The sequence below is a fragment of the Scyliorhinus torazame genome, chromosome 15 (genome assembly GCF_047496885.1).
Source record: "Scyliorhinus torazame isolate Kashiwa2021f chromosome 15, sScyTor2.1, whole genome shotgun sequence".
In the NCBI taxonomy this organism is placed as follows: domain Eukaryota; kingdom Metazoa; phylum Chordata; class Chondrichthyes; order Carcharhiniformes; family Scyliorhinidae; genus Scyliorhinus; species Scyliorhinus torazame.
The window spans coordinates 153,262,527-153,278,487 of NC_092721.1; the positions used below are offsets into that span (position 1 = coordinate 153,262,527).

General features: G+C 50.9%; 1 protein-coding gene and 1 long non-coding RNA gene across 4 annotated transcripts in view; one reads left to right on the forward strand and one right to left on the reverse strand.

Moving 5' to 3' along the window:
• Positions 1-15,961, forward strand: part of LOC140391911 (microtubule-associated tumor suppressor candidate 2-like) — a 766,862-nt gene that overhangs the window by 502,508 nt on the left and 248,393 nt on the right. The window lies entirely within an intron of this gene.
• The window catches only part of LOC140391912 (uncharacterized), an 83,513-nt gene that overhangs the window by 25,352 nt on the left and 42,200 nt on the right, over positions 1-15,961 (reverse strand). Inside the window, exon 2 of the long non-coding RNA XR_011935208.1 lies at positions 12,827-12,887. This is a non-coding gene — a long non-coding RNA (uncharacterized lncRNA). The remainder of the gene's footprint in view (positions 1-12,826; positions 12,888-15,961) is intronic.

Sequence of the window (15,961 nt, forward strand, 5' to 3'; positions counted from 1 at the left end):
ACACAGACATTCACCATGTGCTGAGTGCATCAACTGGTTAGGACAAGGCAAAGGTCTTTAGTTGAAGCTCGTATCGTATTTACCCACAGTTCAAGTATGTTTAAATAGTTAACCTTTTTAATAAAATAGTTATGCACTACTTCACGTGTTGGTGACCAGTATGTGATCCAGAACACCCAACACATCATGATACCGGGTGTGGTTGCATACTAGCACTTCTTAGATCGACCTGCAAGTGATCTGCCTTCCGCCAGCATTCCGTCATCCTGCAACATGGACAACATCAGCCCGCCGCCGCCGCTCCGCATCGCCGGCAACCTCGGGGCCAACTGGAAGATTTTCAAACAGCGCTTCCAGCTCTTCCTCGAAGCCACGAACAGGGAGGGCGCCTCGGACACCAGAAAGATTGCTCTTCTCCTCTCCATGGCCGGGGACCATGCCATCCACATTTTCAACTCTCTCACCTTTGCAGATGACGAAGACAAGACGAAGTTCAAGACGGTTCTCCTCAAATTTGTCACTCACTGCAGCGTAGAGGTGAATGACAGTTTCGAACGCTACGTATTCCAGCAGCGTTTGCAGGGTAAGGACGAACCATTCCAATCCTTTCTAACGCACCTCCGCATCCTTGCACAATCTTGCAGCTACGGGCCCACCTCCGACTCCATGATACGCGACCAGATCGTTTTCGGTGTTCAGTCGGACCCCCTACGTCAGCAGCTCCTCATAGTAAAGCAACTCACCCTAGCGACCGCCATCGAGACCTGTGTCCTACATGAAAATGTCACCAGTCGGTATTCCCATATACAAGCGGCTGAAACGGCGCGGCAAGGTCCCCAGGAGGCGGAACAGGTCCAAGTGATTGAGCACCTCCAGGGCCTCAGCCTGGTTGAGGTTGTCCACTTTGCGCGCTTTTCGCGGACTCCCGCGCTTGTACGCACCAAATGAGGGGACGGCGACGTGGAGGAATGTAATGCGCAGGCATGCACCACGCATGACCGCACCGCGCATGCGCGGTGGCGCAGTGAACGTGTTGATGTCACGACGTGCGGCAACTGTGGCTCCGCCCATTTAAAGCGGCAATGCCCTGCAAAATCTCGACAATGCCTACGATGTGGAAGACTTGGCCACTATGCTGCCTGCTGTCGAGCAGCTCAGCCTTCCAATTCATATCGCTTCAGCCAGCCTCACAGGAATGTTCGGGCAATTCAACCCATGGTCACCGAGTCCGATTCCGACCTCCCACACAGAAGTGCCACCGAGAACCCGAAGGCGCCTTTTCGAGTCGGTGTCGTAACGAAAAACAGGCTGTCCCCGAAGCAAAGACACCAGCCGCTGTCGGTATACAGCATCGATCGAGACGATGAGTGGTGTGCCACCCTGACGGTCAACCAGAATTCATCGCCCACCTCAGAGACTTAATTTGTGAACTTTGTGCACTAATGGACTCTCTGGTGTGTTCTGTTCTTCCGTTTAATCGTTCAAGTGGTTTGTATATAGTGTTCATCTCATTATTTGTGTGACACACTTTTTTCTGCACCAGGCACCTTCCCATGTAAATAGCTTAGTTTTATGTACATAGTCCTGTAAATATTTTGCACACACGTAGTCAGGAACATTCACCACACACTATCGTGGGCACATTTTTTTTATATAAAAGGGGAGATGTCATAATATACACCAGTATATCATGGTGCAGACACACACTGATGGACACACAGTGGGGCCAATCAACATACACAACAACACCACAGCCAATCACCAGTGAGAGCACACGCACTATAAAGGCAGGGGGCATCAGAGTTCTTGCTCATTCGAGTAGCAGCTAGCTAGGAGCACAGAGCTCACAGCCTGCAACACAGACATTGACCATATGCTGAGTGCATCAACTGGTTAGAACAAGGCAAAGGTCTTTAGTTAAAGCTAGTATCGTATTTACCCACAGTTCAAGTATGTTTAAATAGTTACCTTTTTAATAAAATAGTGTTGCACTACTTCACGTGTTGGTGACCTGTATGTGATCCAGAACACCCAACACATCAGTTGTCACTTACTCAAAGAATTGCGAGCTAGTCATGATTGTTGCAAAGACCCATCTGATTCACTAATCCCCTTTAGGGAAAGAAATCTGCCTTACCCAATCTGGCCTACGTATGACTCCAGATCACAGCAGTGTGGTCAACTCTTAACTGCCCTCTGAAATGCCACTTAGTGCAACAAATGCTGGCTTTACCAGAAATGCCCACATCCCATCAAAGAAAAGAAACATGTTACTGTACATGGAGCCAGCAAGCAGTGTGGGGCGCGTAGGTATAAACATTGAAATTATGTAAATGAAGTGGGCAGCACGGTAGCATAGTGGTTCGCACAATTGCTTCACAGCTCCAAGGTCCCAGGTTCGATTCCCGGCTTGGGTCACTGTCTGTGTGGAGTCTGCACGTTCTCCCCGTGTGTGCGTGGGTTTCCGCCAGGTGCTCCGGTTTCCTCCCACAGTCCAAAGATGAGCAGGTTAAGTGGATTGGCCGTGATAAATTGCCCTTAGTGTCCAAAATTGCCCTTAGTGTTGGGTGGGGTTACTGGGTTATGGGGTGGAGGTGTGGGTAGGGTGCTCTTTCCAAGAGCCGGTGCAGACTCGATGGGCCGAATGGCCTCCTTCTGCACTGTAAATTCTATGAAACATTCTATGAAAAGTCCGCTGCATGCTCTCTGCCTCAATGGGAACCAGCATGGGACAGGTTGTGAATTACAACCCCCTGCATCCCAAACAGCATGTGCAAAACAAACTTCTCCCCTAAATAATTTGCATGCTAATTAGTCTTGTAATACAAATAAGTTTGTTTAGCTTACACTATTTAAAGGCAGATACCAAGCTAAGTTTCAAACATTTAAATCATAATCTGGAAGGTGAAAAGAATAAACTAATAAGTGCTGGTAAATTTTAGTTAATGAAAGAAAGTGGTAAGAGAAAAAGAGATTGGCTTTTCTTATCCAAAGCATCTGCAGTATTTTCATCCCCCGTTCCCTAATATAATATTGGAGGTTTCGCAGCTGTAAGACATAAATAGTTCTGAGATGTGCTTTCATTCAGTAGTTGACAGACAACCACATAGCGTGTTGAAGCTAGTAACAGGTGGGTTAAACAAAACGCTTCCTGTAGATGAGCAGCGGAGATAATGCAGTGCAGGCTGAATGCCTCATGTAATGTTGCTGAATTTTCCCTCTTTAATTTTGCCCACTATGATCTCCAACTCACCCAAAGCTCCGTGGCCCCCATACCAAGCTGCACCAACCCATCATCCCTGAACTTGGAACTGGATAGGAGAAGCTGCATATTGGCCAATCCAGTACCTCCCATTTTGCGTCATAGTCTGAGACAGATTTCTGCCCTAAGTGCCTTTGAACTGAATAGAAAAAATGGTGTTCCCAAGTTGCCAGCAGAAAGAAAATACAGAATGAAACTAGCAGGTCAATCAAAGAGATTTGCAAAAGCTTGCTTGTGTCATATCTTCACACACTTGGTTTCCCTTTGGGGAATAGAGGGGTAGTGTTGGAAGGGTTAGCAGGCTGATTATCATTGCATCATGAACGCTCCTTCCATGGCCAACAATTCCAAAATACCAGGGGACGTTACACCTACTCTATTGCATCCTCTCTCCTCACCATCCAAGGCTCCAAATACTCCTTTCAGTTGCAGTTGCGATCTATTTGTACTTCTTTCAATCTGTAATTGTTGTGTTTGCTACTCAAAATGTAGTCTTTTTCACATTAAGGAGACCAAAGGCATATTGGGTGACCAGTTTGTCGAACCCCTTCGTTCAGTATACAAATGTGACCCTGACCTTCCCAATGGCTTGTCATTGTAACTTTCCACCTTGCTCTCACATTGACAGCTTTGTCCTTGGCCACCTGATCAATGTAGTGAAGCTCAGTGTAAGCTTGAGGAACAACACCTCATCTCTCAGTTAGATACCTAACAGCCTTCAAAATCCAAGATTGAGTTCAACAGTTTCAGACCATAAATCTGTCCCCACCCCAACCCCTATGTAGTTTGCCTTTCTTTGCATGTTTTGTTTTTTCTCTTATTTTGCTTTCAAACAGTACCACACCTGCTCTAGGCACATCTTTTGTTCCTTTGTTTCTTTTCTTGCCTCATCGCCATTCCTTTGGACTCTATAAAACTAACTCTTTGGTTATTTGATCTTTCCTGTCTTCCAATCCTGTCACAAATCTTCCTTTGATCATGCCCCATCGACCCCTTGCTCAAAACCTATTACATCTCTTACTTTCCCCAGTTTTGATGAAAGGCCATTTTTGAAATGTTGAGCGGAATCTTGTGCCCTGTTCCGTGGTGTGTTTGGTGGTGAGGGCATTTAATGTGACTGAGGGATAGGTCCCCGTCACCTTCCCACCTGCATCCCAATTAAGTCCGTTGTGGAAGTCCTGTGAGCGGCCTTCCCACAGCTGCTAATTGAGGCCCATAAGTGGACATAAATGCCCATGTAATTACCCCATCCTGATACTGCTAGCATTAACCCAGTTGTAGGGAGCTCCCCGTGTGAGGAGCACAACAAATGAATCCTGGCATGTTTGCTTGCGGGCCTTGTTAAAAGGCACTCGTGCCTGATCGAGGGACCTCACTCGGGAAGGGGAGCCCAATGAGAGCCAACAATCTGCGTTTGCTGCCAACCCCTCCCCTGTGACCCCCTTCCCGCCATGTACCCAGGGGCCTCTTTGATGTGAGACCTTGAGTGCATGTTGTACCGGCAGCAGCCACCGCTATTCCAATGGCAGTGCTGAGTACAGAAGAAGTGCCAACTTCTGATTGGCTGACAGCTCTTGGTAGGTGGGATTTCTACCTCCAGGGTCCTTGATCCTGGGAGAAAGCCCATTGCTGTCCTGTCAAGTGACTGAGTTCCCAAAAAGAGGCAACATGTGCATCTCAGAGGTCAAGGCGCCTGTCACCTCCAAAGATTCTGCCTATTAACTGTGTCTCTCGCGCCACACCTGCTGCTTGACCAGTTGAGTATTTCCAGCAGTTTCTTTTTTTAATCACAACCCAGTATGAGCAAGAGATTTACGTGGTAAAGGAATTGCAGCAAAATTCTTCAGATGTATTCTAAATCTATATTAAAGTATTGTATACTTGAGATAGAAAGGCAGAGAAGTTGAGATTAGTCTCGTTAGTTCCATTGTGATATAACAGCCACGTAAAGATAACCTGGGAATGTGTTCTCTCAATCTTTGTCAGGTATCGGTTTGAATCCTGGTTTCGAGCAAATTTATTATATATCAGGGGCGGGATGCTCCGCCCCGCCGCACCTGGGGCGTCATTCTCCGACCCCCCGCCGGGTCGGAGAATCGCCGGGGGCTGGCGCGCCGCACCAGTTGGCGGGCCCCCCCGCTCGATTCTCCGGCCCGGATGGGCCGAAGTCCCGCCGATAAATTGCCTGTCCCGCCGGCGTGGATTAAACCACCTTTTGAACGGCGGGACAAGGCGGCGTGGGTGGCCTCTGGGGTCCTGGGGGGCGCGGGGTGATCTGGCCCCGGGGGGTGCCCCCACGGTGGCCTGGCCCGCGATCGGGGCCCACCGATCCGCGGGCGGGCCTGTGCCGTGGGGGCACTCTTTCCCTTCCGCGTCCGCCACGGTCTCCACGGAGGCGGAAGAGACTCCCTCCACTGCGCATGCGTGGGAAACTGTCGGCAGCCGCTGATGCTCCCGCGCATGCGCCGCCCGGGGATGTCATTTCCGCGCCAGCTGGCGAAGCAACAAAGGCCGTTTCCACCAGCTGGCGGGGCGGAAATTCCTCCGGCGTCGGCCTAGCCCCTCAATGTTGGGGCTCGGCCCCCAAAGATGCAGAGCATTCCGCACCTTTGGGGCGGCGCGATGCCCGTCTGATTGGCATCGTTTTGGGCGCCAGTCGGCGGACATCGCGCCGTTTCCGGAGAATTCCGCCCAAGATTTCTGCCTCACCACACTGGCGGGATGCCCCGTTACGCTGGCCGGCCAATGGGGTTTCCCTTGTGGGGCAGCCCCACGTCTTCGGGAAACCCTTGGGCTGCCGGCAAAACGGAGCATCCCGCCAGTGGAGAATCCCGCCCCTGGTTTCTCCAACGGCTTTTATTAAAGTTTTTAAAACTTTAATAAGTTAACATTTGAAGCTACAGGGACATTCAGCCTTTTTACAAATATGGTAAATAAAAGCACTAAGGTGGAAAGATTTGGTGAAAAAATTCAGCCTAAGTGATTTGTCCAATTTTGTTTAGTCATGAAAAGCTCTCTATTCCATACAGATAACTATTGGAAATCTTTGAAAATTCATCTAAGATACTGAGCTTCTATTTGGAATTCACAAATTTTTGGCAAATCTGTACAAGTGTGTTTCCAAATTAGTTTGATTTGTTGGCTGGGGTTCTCCGACCTCCCTCGCGGTTGGGGTTCTCCGATCTCTCTTGCAGTTGGGGTTCTCCGACCTCCCTCGTGGATGGGATTCTCTGACCTCCCTTGTGGATGGGGTTCTCCGACCTCCCTCGCGGATGGGATTCTCCGACCTCCCTTAAGGAAGGGGTTCTCCGACCTCCCTCGCAGATGGGATTCTCCGACCTCCCTCGCGGATGGGATTCTCTGACCTCCCTTAAGGAAGGGGTTCTCCGACCTCCCTCGCGGATGGGATTCTCCGACCTCCCTCGCAGATGGGATTCTCCGATCTCCCTCGCGGATGCGGTTCTCTGACCTCCCTCGCGGTTGGGGTTCTCCGACCTCCCTCGCGGTTGGGGTTCTCCGAACTCCCTTGCGGATGGGATTCGCTGACCTCCCTTATGGAAGGGGTTCTCTGACCTCCCTTGCAGATGGGATTCACCAACCTCCCTCGCAGATGGGATTCTCCAACCTCCCTCGCGGATGCGGTTCTCTGACCTCCCTTGCAGATGGGGTTCTCTGACCTCCCTCGTGGATGGGATTCTCTGACCCTCGTGGAATCGATTCTCTGACCTCCCTCGTGGATGGGATTCACTGGCCTCCCTCGCGGTTGGGGTTCTCTGACCTCCCTCGTGGATGGGGTTCTCTGACCCTCGCGGATGGGGTTCTCTGACCCTCGTGGATGGGATTCTCTGACCTCCCTCGTGGATGGGGTTCTCTGACCTCCCTCGTGGATGGGATTCTCTGACCTCCCTCTTGGATGGGATTCTCTGACCTCCCTCGTGGATGGGATTCTCTGACCCTCGCGGATGGGGTTCTCTGACCTCCCTCGTGGATGGGATTGTCTGACCTCCCTCGTGGATGGAGTTCTCTGACCTCCCTCATGGATGGAGTTCTCTGACCTTCGCGGATGGGATTCTCTGACCTCCCTCGTGGATGTGATTCTCTGACCCTCGTGGATGGGGTTTCCTGACCTCCCTCGTGGATAGGATTCTCTGACCCTCGTGGATGGAATTCCCTGACCTCCCTCGTGGATGGGGTTCTCTGACCTCCCTTGTGGATGGGGTTCTCTGACCCTCATGGATGGGGTTCTTTGATCCTCGTGGATGGGATTCTCTGACCTCCCTTGTGGATGGGGTTCTCTGACCCTCGTGGATGGGATTCTCTGACCTCCCTCGTGGATGGGATTCTCTGACCCTCGCGGATGGGGTTCTCTGACCTCCCTCGAGGATGGGGTTCTCCGACCTCCCTCGTGGATGGGATTCTCTGACCTCCCTCGTGGATGGAGTTCACTGACCCTCGTGGATGGGATTCTCTGACCTCCCTCGTGGATGGGATTCTCTGACCCTCGCGGATGGGGTTCTCTGACCTCCCTCGTGGATGGGGTTCTCTGACCTCCCTCGTGGATGGGGTTCTCTGACCCTCGTGGATGGGATTCTCTGACCTCCCTCGCGGATGGGGTTCTCTGACCTCCCTCGTGGATGGGGTTCTCTGATCCTCATGGATGGGATTCTCTGACCCTCGTGGATGGGATTCTCTGACCTCCCTCGTGGATGGGGTTCTCTGATCCTCATGGATGGGGTTCTCTGACCCTCGTGGATGGGATTCTCTGACCTCCCTCGTGGATGGGGTTCTCTGACCCTCGTGGATGGGGTTCTCTGACCTCCCTCGTGGATGGGGTTCTCTGACCTCCCTCGTGGATGGGGTTCTCTGACCTCCCTCGTGGATGGGGTTCTCTGATCCTCATGGATGGGATTCTCTGACCTCCCTCGTGGATGGGGTTCTCTGATCCTCATGGATGGGATTCTCTGACCTCCCTCGTGGATGGGGTTCTCTGACCCTCGCGGATAGGATTCATCAAACTTCCCTCGCAGATAGAGGCGGAATTCTCCGACCCCCCACCGGCGCCGTTCTAACATCCTCTGAGCCGGCGGGACCTCAGAGTTGAAGGGTCCGGGGGCGGTCTGTGGGGAGGGGGAGGGGGGTTCCGACCCCGGGGGGGGGGGGACCTCCGTAGTGGCCTGGCCCGCGACCGGGGCCCACCGATCGGCGGGCCGGCCTCTCTGCCCCCCGGCCTCCTTTCCTCTACGCCGGCTCCTGTAGCCCTGCGCCATTTGGCGTAGGGGCCACTGCGGGGAAGAAGGCCACTGCGCATGCGCTAGTTGGCGCCGGTCCAACTGCGCACGGCGGACCCCGCGGCGCAGGGTTCAGGTCGGGATCGGCAGCTGGAGCGGCGTAGGCCGCTCCAACGCCGTCCTAGCCCCCTGTGGGCTTCAGAATGGTGTCCCAGAACGGGCGCCGACGCGGAGTAAAGCACTCCCGTTTTTACTCCGGCATCGGCACTTAGCCGCCTGTTGGGAGAATCCCGCCCAGGATTCTCCGACCTCCCTCGCGGATAGGATTCTACGACCTCCCTTGTGGCTGGGGGGCTGGATTCTCCAATAATGGGGCTATGTCCCCACGCCAGCATCAAAAAGCAGGGGCGGAATTCTCCGCAATCGGCACGATGTCCGCCGACCGGCACCAAAAACGGCGCGTATCAGTCCGGCATCGCGCCGCCCCAAAGTTGCGGAATCCTCCGCATCTTGAGCGGCCGAGCCCTAACCTTGAGGGGCTAGGCCCGCGCCAGACTGATTTCCGCCCCGCCAGCTGGCGGGAAAGGCCTTTGGTGCCCGCCAGCTGGCGCGAAACTGACTTTGCCAGGCGGCGCATGCGCGGGAGCGTAAGCGGCCGCTCACGGCATCCCCGCGCATGCGCATTGGAGGGGGTCTCTTCCGCCTCCGCCATGGTGGAGACCGTGGCGAAGGCGGAAGGAAAAGAGTGCCCCCACGGCACAGGCCCACCTGCGGATCGGTGGGCCCCGATCGCGGGCCAGGCCACCATGGGGACACCCCCCGGGGCCAGATCACCCCGCGCCCCCCCCAGGACTCCCGAGCCCGCCCGCGCCGCCTTGTCCCGCCGGTAAGAGAGGTGGTTTAATCCACGCCGGCGGGACAGGCATTCCAGCAGTGGGACTTCGGCCCATCCGGGCCGGAAAATCGCCGGGGGGGGGCCCGCCAACCGGCACGGCCCGATTCCCGCCCCCGCCGAATATCCGTGCCGGAGAATTCGGTAACCGGTAGGGGCGGGATTCACGCCACCTCCCGCCGAATTCTCCGACCCGGCGGGGGGTCGGAGAATCTCGCCCCGGGTGTTTCACTCTGGACTTTCCTTACAAAAGTCCAGAGTGATTCTCCAACCTGCAGTGTGCTTGCAGGGCCTCGGAGTGCTTCTCGCAGCTCTGGCTGCGGATATGGGGCAGCCACGGACGAGGTTGGAGAATCCCAGGCGTAGGCTTGAATTGAATTGAATTTGATTTTATTGTCACGTGCACAGAGGTACAGTGAAAAGTATTGTTCTGCGTACAGTCCAGACAGATTGTTCCATACATGAAAAAACATAAGAAATGCAAAAATACTCAATGTAAATACATAGACACAGGCATCGGGCAAATCATACAGGAGTGTAGTACTACTCAGTAGAGACGATTTGTGAAGAAATCAGTTCAGTCCATAAGATGGTCATTTAGGAGTCTGGCAACAGCGGGGAACAAGCTGTTTTTGAATTGGTTAGTGCGTGTTCTCAGACTTTTCTATCCCCTGCCTGATGGAAGAAGTTGAAAGTGTGAATAACCCGGGTGGGGGGAGTCTTTGATTATGCTGCCCACTTTCCCAAGTCAGCGAGAGGTGTAGACAGAGTCAACGGATAGGATGCGGGTTCGCGTGATGGACTGGGCTGTGTTCACTACTCTCTATAGTTTCTTATGGTATTAAGCCGAGCAGTTGCCATACCAGGCTGTGATGCAGTCAGATAGGATGCTTTCTATGGTGCATCTGTAAAAGTTGGTAAGAGTCAATGTGGACATGCTGAATTTCCTTAGTTCCTGAGGAAGTATAGGTTGTGCTTTGTTGATCGTAGGACAGATTGTTGGTGATGTGCGTAATTAGGAATTTGAAGCTGTCAACCATCTCCACCTCGAAACCATTGATGCTGACAGGGGTGTGTGCAATACTTCACTTCCTGAAGTCATTGACCAGCTCTTTAGTTTTGTTGACATCCCTCTAACCCATTGTTTAGCACATAATTGCCTTTATGAAAGATGAAATTTTGTGCAATCTGGGGCGAAATGCTCCTACCCGCCCCGCCACATTTCTGCCCCGACCGGCCGGCGGGAGTCTCCGTAACACCGGCCGGTCAATGGGGTTTCCCATTGTGGGGCAGCCCCACGCCGTCGGGAAACCCCCGGGCGCCGGCAAAACGGAGACTCCCGCCGGCGGAGAATGGCGCCCCATATCTTTGAAAACCACAATTAGGATAGCGGTAAAATATGGCTGTGATGTACAGTAGCTATGCCAAAGCTGGATGGCAAAAAAACCCCAAAGAAAGCTGCTCTCTATATTATCTACTCATATAATGAAGGACTGCTCTGGTTTAAGCACATGACTGCTATTTTGTAAGCCTCGTTCGTGCAGCCACGTTAATCAGTTAAAAAGCTCCATTTAAATATAAGACCATAAGGCATAGGAGCAGTATTTGGCCATTCGTCCCATCGAGTCTGCCACCATTCAATCACGGCTGATATTTTCTCATTCCCATTCTCCTGCCTTCTCCCCATAACCCCTGATCCCCCTATTAATCAAGAAACTATCTATCTCTGTCTTAAAGACACTCAGTGATTTGGCCTCCACAGCCTTCTGTGGCAAAGAGTTCTGCATCAATCTATTGCTTGACAGAAAGTGACAGTGGTATTCAAAACAGATGACCGAGACTGAATACAGATTAACCCTTTTCCTATCCACTGACAAGTTAAGATGTTGCGTAACTGCTGTACACTTTTGTAATTTTATCTGTGCATGCTCTTAGTTGCAAAAACAGTCCTGTTCTTGCAGTCACGCTATAGGTAACACAACAGCTTTCCATAGTTTATTAGCACTATTCACAAAAAAGTTCTGTCAAGCCAGTGCAAGGACAGTTGGAGTATTCACATTGGTTGTCCCTTGATTTGCGGATGATGCCTGCTCAGGGTCACGAGTTCCTGCCTTGGGCCTTCATGTAACTGAACAGGCCAAATTTTAGCCCACATATTTTTGGACTTGTGAAGAATCTGTATGTTTTATGATTCAAGAGTCACAGATTATGCAAAATAGGCGGATGAGAATTCATAAGTGCGTTAAGGTAGTTTGTGATGGGGGAAGCAAGGGTTTACCGATCTCCATGGCTGATGTTGGCAGTTTCCTCAGAATTGCTTACTAGTCCCAGACCGGATAAATGGATGGATGATGATCTTTGTGTTCATAGGGTCATAAAGCAGAAGGTGGCCATTCGGCCCATCCAGTCTGCACCAACCCTCCAAAAGAGAACGCTACCTAGACCCACTTCCCCGCCCTAACCCCCTAACCAACGGTACGATGTCCGTCTGATTTGCGCCATTTTTGGCGCCAGTCGGCGGACATCGCACCATTTCCGGAGAATTTCGCCCCTGAACCTAACTGAGTTATTTGGCAAGGTAACGTACCCTTTGGAGAGATCGACTATATTTTTGGAGAGGGAGGGTACCCTTTTGAAGAGGTAACTCTTTGGTAGACATCAGCAGGTAACCCTTTGGGAAAGGTCAAGTACCTTTTTGGGATGTTAAGAGGAGGCATGAATGTGTGTAAAAAGTGGATAAATTCTATGGAACTGTCAAGCTGTCAAGTCATTTAAATCCCCAAGCCCTTTAAAGTTTTGAGAAAACCATCCAACTTGCAGTTGAAAAAAAATCACGCTTGCTAATTCACTGTTTGCTGACAGGAGGCTAGTGCTGCTTGACTGCTTTAGAACCCATCGTTATCAGTATCACAGCGTGCGGGGCTGATTGACAGCTGCTAGTGGTTATAAAGAGATTGGGTGTCTTTGATGTGGAATTATGGGCAAGATTTTCTGACACCTCCAGGGATCTTCTGGGTCTACTAACAACATTCATTCATGCGTATATATACATTGATCAAACTGTCCGAATTCCACAGTCACCAATAGGATGCACATGATATAGAATAAGGAAACTCTTATCATGGTGCAGAAAATTGCTTTGGTAATTATTTGTTGCAATATCATTAATGTATTCATGAAGATTCCTTCGGGCCACTAATTCTCCCAAAGTGGTAATCCTGTAATGAGTTTATGATATTTTCAAACGATCTGATCAAAGAAAAGCGTATGAATGGTTTAAGGTCGTAATATATAGCAAATAGAGCAAAATATAAAAAATACTGTTGTTTACACGTGCTGCTGTTACCAGCTGACAGTGTATTCCAATATTTTAACATTGCCATAAAACCTTCTCCATGATAGCGCTGATCTTGAGCCAGTTGTTTTGATAATTTATAGTCTTACCATTACAAACGAAGTGCGGTTTCATACCAAATCCTCCAGCATTTTACATCCCCTACAGGAGCTGCAAGTGAGCACAGCAGACAAAAATAAATCTCCGCTTACTGTTAACTAATCATGTCTTCATCCAGTAGTTCTTAGTCTTGCAGAAGAAATGAAAATACTCGTTATTCAGAGCTGAAAACATTCTATTAATTGAGCAACAGCAGAATCCAGTCACAGTCAATAGACAGCCCAATTGGGGAGGGCGGGGGGGAAGGAATTATGTCACCTCCTAATTGAACAAACCCTGACCTGTTGTAGACCTACCTGCAAGTGTGTTGATAATCACTACTTGAAGAAAACTGAAATCCGATCAATTGCAGACCTTTCTAAAATTGCATTTCTCTGGCTTGCCAATGTTATGAAGAAAATGGAACATCATCCTATTCAGGATTGCAGGTTGGTGCACTGGATCAGCCCACTCATGCTGAATATATATCACATTGTTGTCACACAACATCCCAAGAGCTGTTTCTTTCATTGCAACCGCAATATTAATGGGCAAAAGGAAATAGGCTGTCTTGCTGCCTGATACGTCTGACTCACGCCTCAGCCTCCCGCTGCTAACAAGGGGGAGCTGCTCCCTCACCACTCACTCCCAGTCAACATACAAGCATAGCAGCACGCAGACTTGCTCCTCGCTTTGGCGATGCCAACCTGGCCAGGTTTCTGGACGCTGTGGATGTGACACGGGACATCCTGTTCCCCCAAAGGAGTTGGAGGACCAGCAGCAGTCACCAGTACTACCTGAGGGGCAGTGGCAGCGGCTGTCAGTGCAGGCAGCATGACAAGGAGGAGCACCGACCAATGTTGGAAGATGACCAACAACCTCCACGTGCTGCAATGGTAAGTTACCATCTCTCTCCTGGCATCAGTTGTGCCAGCCACCCCTCAAATTCCCAAAACGCTTCCCCCCACAAATCACTGGCTGCGACCTCGCATCCTCCCCACATACGATCTTCGTGCTTGTTCCTCAGCACCCTCCTGCACCCACCAGCATATGTCCCTTTTTTGTGCCCACATATGCCACCTGCCATAGACACCCCTGATCCAACAAGCATGCAGTTCATAAACCCTCTTTTCCTTCCCGCAGGAGAATAAGCAGCATAGGGTGCGGTGTACCAGAGATCCAAATCCTCACCCCCTATGGGGAATGAGCCCTGGAGATTGCGGGATTGACAGAGAAGAGAGCAGTCACCGACAGCGAGGTTGGCTTGCGCCAGAGAGGTGAGGATCCACTGCCCCTTCACCCAGATGACCTGTCTCAAGTGAGTTGTTCATGTCAGACAAACCTGTCTCACTGACCACACGTCCATTCTCTCACAGGATCTCCATCTGATGGGGCCGGGCCATCGGAACTGGTCCTCGCCCCTGCCACCCAAGAGATCACCTTGGAGGAGAGCCCGAAGGAGACCACCATCAAGGCATCAGAGCAAAAAACCCCACCTTCCACCAGCGCAGAGATACACACCTCGGTTGGCGAGATTGGTGGACAGGCTTCTGGGTACAACCTGATGAGCACTACACATTTTCTGATGCACATCAGGTGAAGACAGGAACTCCAAGGGAGTCAGCATTCGGAGGTCTCCTGGATCCCAACACTCTGCTGAGTCTGTCAGATGCCGAGGCTCTGGACAAGGTTAGTCCAGAGCTGATGCAGATAATAGGACATGGCCTGAGCTTCAGGAGGAGATGTCAGCGACATTCCAGTGAGTGCATAGCTACAGGCTACGGGCGCAGTAGATGATGCCGTTGATGCGTGGCACCGAGTCCAACACTGCTCGGATGGTGACCGAAGTGGAAAGCCTGCAGCACAAGGTCAGCCTCTTGAGTGGTGGTGTCCAAGGCATGGCTCGCCTCAGTCTGTGACAACCGTAGCTGAGGGCTGCGACATTATGTCCTGTTGATGAGGCACATGTCCCATATGAAGGTGGACATTGCCAAGGCTTGCAGAGCATGTCCCATTTGCTGAGGAACATGGCCGGGGTTGAGTGTGCCCCTCTGCACACTCAACCCCGGCCACAGCAGGAGCCCCTAGACCCCAGACCCCTGCCGGGAACATTATGGAGACCGTACTTAGGTGCCCTCCCCTAATCCATGCACTCAACCTTTGGTTGCAAGGATGTCCCCAGAGCTGAAGCCCAGCTCTTGAATGTTTGATTGTTGGCTGCTGCCTCTGTGATGCTGACGCTTCTCAAGTTCAGGCAAACTGTTCAGGCTTCAAAATTTGATTGGAATCCTCGGCAATAATCATCATCTGAGACATGGCACGTGTACCCACGAGAATTTACTTGAGAATATTTTGTTTATTAAACGGTCAACAGTAACAAAGATTTGAAAATCAACTATATAATATACCTCATATCACATTAATCATTAAATAATAAGGAAATGCCACCATCCCATATTGGTACTAATTCAAAGCTATATCAGCTAATTTTCACAAAGAAAAACATGCAATATCGCCCCTTGCAGGTTCCTCAACAGAAATGGAGGAGAAGCCTGAGAATGTGTTGTCATGTTCAGAACTTTATCGTAGAAATGATCTGTCCATCGATGTGTGACTTGTTCCATGTACCAGCCTCCCCGAACAGGTGCCAGAATGTGGCGACTAGGGGCTTTTCACAGTAACTTCATTTGAAGCCTACTTGTGACAATAAGCGATTTTCATTTCATTTCATTTCACTTTTTCATATCAATGCCATTCTCCATCCAGACCCTCCCACATGGCCCGATCTCACCGGAATTAAATCCTTAACTTCCAGCGCGTTTAATCCATGGTGTTGTGCCAGTTACATGCAGCACTCACCACACCAACAATAAAAGCATCAGCAATCTGAGAAATCATTCCAATGGTATCAATATCGCGGCCCAGCTCCCACCGGATTACCTTCTGAACTCATGCACCCAGTGTCCTCAGACCCGGGTATCTTAGAAAGAATTATCCTTCTTTCCGGAATCCTGGGATGGGCCTTCCGAAGAAAAGGAAGGAAACAACGGCAGCAGCTTCCAGGCATTTGCAGCCACAAGCAGCAAACACAGCCTGCAGCTGTGAAGTGCTCACATAACTAACAAGGCAAATTCCTTATTGGCAAT